The sequence below is a fragment of the Heliangelus exortis genome, chromosome 1, assembly GCF_036169615.1.
Source record: "Heliangelus exortis chromosome 1, bHelExo1.hap1, whole genome shotgun sequence".
In the NCBI taxonomy this organism is placed as follows: domain Eukaryota; kingdom Metazoa; phylum Chordata; class Aves; order Apodiformes; family Trochilidae; genus Heliangelus; species Heliangelus exortis.
The window spans coordinates 149,025,763-149,029,693 of NC_092422.1; positions in this window are offsets into that span (position 1 = coordinate 149,025,763).

The window sequence follows — 3,931 nt, forward strand, 5'->3', positions numbered from 1 at the left end:
TATCAGGAAGGTAAGACATTGCCCTGATTTCCTGGCACAGCATAGAAACTTGGTGAGTCATTATCAATTCAGCATCAAGTTGCACCTTCCCTGTGGGTTGGGCCTGTTTGAAGACCTTTGTGCTGACCTTAGGAAAGTTTGATTTCCAGATAGTCTTACTTTTTCCACATGCAAACTGCTGTGCATTTTGGCTTAAGTGCAAACATCATCATCCTGTATGATAATCCTATTACCACATGAAAAGAATGAGCATTTTACTGGGAATCTGTTTAAGGCAGCAACCAATAATCAGGTCATTAGAACATGACACCAGGGAGGTATGAAAGGCATAAGACTGAAAAAAACTTACTTCAGGCCATCTGATTATCTCCATTCAGACAGGGATCCTAGCTGAATGGTTATCACCAGGTGCCTGAAGCAGTCATCCTTCTCTTCATAAGCAGCCACGTTAATGCTCCATCAAGCCACTCTAGCCACCTGCCCCAGCCCTCCTCAGATTAAGTGTTTATTTAATTTAATGGCTTCCTGAGGCAGTGAACTTCACAAAACAGCTGCAGAGAGCTCCAGTACAGAGGGGCATGCTACCACCTACACACAGTGAATGCTTCTATTTCTCTTGTAGAGCTTTGGTATTCTCAGACCATCTCTTCAGGACTGAAATGCAGGGTGAGATAACCATGCCCTAAACACCATCAGTGAAGCTAGGAGCTGCCAGACAGCCAAAACTTTTAGCATCAGAATTACCAAATGTTCATGGCTTTGCCAGATCTCCTCTCTGAATGTCCATTATATAGGAATCTCCCTGTATTTTACTGCAGGAGTGTATTTCCAGCCGCAGTGAACTTTGCACAGGGCCACTTTTTGCTGCAAGCTCTGAATGAGAATTCTGCCTCTGGGTCAAACTGCCCTGGACACTATTGCCCTTGGCTTTACCAATCCCCAGTGCAGAGGGAGCAGCACAAACTCTCATCCTCATGGTACTGACTTACTCATCTCTTGCTATCCTGTGCACTGCATGGTTGCTGTTCATCACATATCTACTGTTTTATTTTATGTATTGGCAGTGTCCATTAAGCAATACCATGAGGATGCACCATTGCAAGGCTTCAAGAAAAGGGGCATTGGATTTTTCCATTCCTCTTTTTAAAAGGCACATTCCTGCTTGCATTTCTTGACGGACACCGCTCAGGTCTCCAAGCAGCCATCTGAATCTGTCCATTCTGTTATCCTCCATTAACTCCATTCCATGAATTATCCGCTCTCTGTGCCTCATAATCTCTCTCATTATGAATTTTCTTTGACAAGCCATAGCATAAGATTCCTTTGGGGATAGTCTTGTCTTCCCAGGAGACTTTTATGAGACCTCACACCAAAAAAGTCCTCCACCTCTGTCTTGGGTTAGTGCAGTGGTGTTTTGGAAGGAGGGGGATCGCAGGGGTGGCTCCTGTGAGAAACTATTGGAAGTTTTCCCAGTTCCAGTTTTGGCCCCACCTCTGGCCAAGGCCGAGCAGCTATGGGAAGCTGGATGTGCCTCTGTGAGTAACATACTGAAGAAAGTGAAAACGAAACTGCAAAAATACAAATAAAAAAGACCTGCAGACTAGAGGAGAGGAGGAGATGAGAGCAATGCCAGAGCCAAGACACGAAGGTAAGAGAAGGAAGAGAAAAGGCGCTGAGCAGAGATTCCCCCACAGCCCAGGGTGTCCCTCTGCAATCCACGGAGGAGCACAGTGGAGCAGCCCCTGAAGGACCATGGTGGAGCAGATGTGGAGTTGTAGCCCCTGAAGTGTCACAGGTGGGCAGATGTGGATCTGCAGCCATGTAGGACTCCATGCCAGGGGAGGTGACTGCTCCCACAGCAGCTGTGACTGTGTGCAGCCCGGGCTGGAGCAGTTCCTGAGGGACTGCACCTGTGGGAGGGACTCGTGTCCCAGGGGTTCTTGAAGGACTCTGTGCCGTGAGAGGGACCCTGCGTTGGAGAGGGGGGAGGCTGTGAAGGAACCTTCCCTGAGGAGGAAGGAGCAGCAGAAGCACCGAGTGTTGAAATGACCCCAAACCCTCACTCCCTGTGCCCCTGTGCTGCTGAGGGGGAGGCAGCAGTGAAGGGATTTGGGCCCAGGAAGAAGGGAGGGGTTGGGGGAAGGTGTTAAGGTGTTAACAACCAAAGGCATGTAACCCAAAGGGGTAAAGGTGTGTAACAATACCCCCGTCATCTGGACTAGCCTGTCAAACTGCCCATGCAAAGAGTATTAAGTGAACAGGATGAGAAGAACAAAATAATTTTTAAACAATTTTTAAAACAATTTTTTAAAAAATCAGTAAAACAAAAAATCCCTTTTTTCTAAAATAACCGAGTAGAAAACAACTCTGCCATTCTGGGAAACTCTGATGTGCAAAAAAAGCACTTTAAAGGTACCAAGAGACTTCAGGTTTTCATGAAAAATGCAGGAAATAAGGTCTACTTAGCCAAAAGCTTGGACATCAGAGTAGACCTGTTAGGAGTGAAGAGATTAACAGTGCCAGCTTCTGGCCAACAAAAGGTTAATGTTGTAATCTGGAATCTAGAAGCAGATTATGAGACAGCACAATAAACATGGAGAAATTTATGGAGCTCACGTGAAGTGCCCCAGCCTGGAATATCCTGCCCTTGGAAGTAAGCAAAGCATGTAGGAAGTCTGTGTGGATGCAAATGTCTGTGTACATCATATGTATATGTACATGTGTATATTTGAATAACAGCATTAGCAATAAATTACTCAATTGTGAGATTTTTCCCACAGCAAGGAGTTATTCAGTTATGAAGATGCATATTTGACCAGTTATGCTGTCACTTAATAGCTACCTAATCAACTGTACAAATGGATTTTAGGAATAAATGGGCAGGTATCCATCTTCATTCATGATGTGTTAGGCATGAAAATACAAAGAATTAAAATATGGGTTCCCTTTAGACTTGTTTGTCCAGCACACCTCCTCCTTCAGTCAAGCTACCGGGCCAGCTGCTCAGTCAGTGAAGTCTGGATGGTTTTATTCCCTGGGGGCAGAAGCAGCCAATTTACTGTTAAAAGCAACTAATCAAAGAGATGCTTGGAGACATCCGAGACCTAACTTGAATCTTCAGTCTTGACTGCAAGAGTCCTGTGCCCCTGAGGAGAGCCTGGACCATCCTGACTCTCCTGACAGCCTTGTTTTCTGTCTTATGCTACATTTCTCTCAGAAAATCTTTCTCAGGGCATGTTTCATAATGGATCAACTTATATTATCACCCTGAGATATCACCCTGAACTGTCCCTGCTTACGCCTTCATGACAAAGGATTTTCTTGCACTCTGTAAATGTCCCCACTGAACTGCAGTTGGGGTGGCACCTGTGGCCCAACTCCCAAGGTCCTGCTGGTAGATACAGATGAGGAAAGTGCCTGTCCCATGAAATCCCCCAAAAAATCTGGGTATTGACAAATCTGAAGGTGCTGGAGACACCTTCTATTGCCAGCATCTACAGGAAGATTTGGTGAGAGAGTCCTTCCACTGACTTTATCACCTGCAGTGCAGGCATTGATACCTGAGCTTCCTTTGCATCCAGTGGGCACCTCTAAAACTTCCACTGCATCTTAAAACGGGGGTCCCAGATGGACTAAGTAAAACAAATCCCACTTCTTTCTCAAACTATGAAACAACCAAGAGTGACTGGCAGGGATGAAGATGTCTGAAGTTGAAGAGGAGGAGTCCCCCTGTGTGTGGCTCTCCACACATTACCCAGAGAGGTGTAGTGGGCAACACCAAGCCCCTTCCTGGGAGGGCAGGTTCATCCACAATGCTGTGACAAACCGGTGGCACTGAGTGTCAGTACTGGAGAAGGGAAAAGATGGGTTTAGAGGGACCTCAAGGCTATGAAATAATAGCAGCACATCACATGGAGACCTTGCACCAACA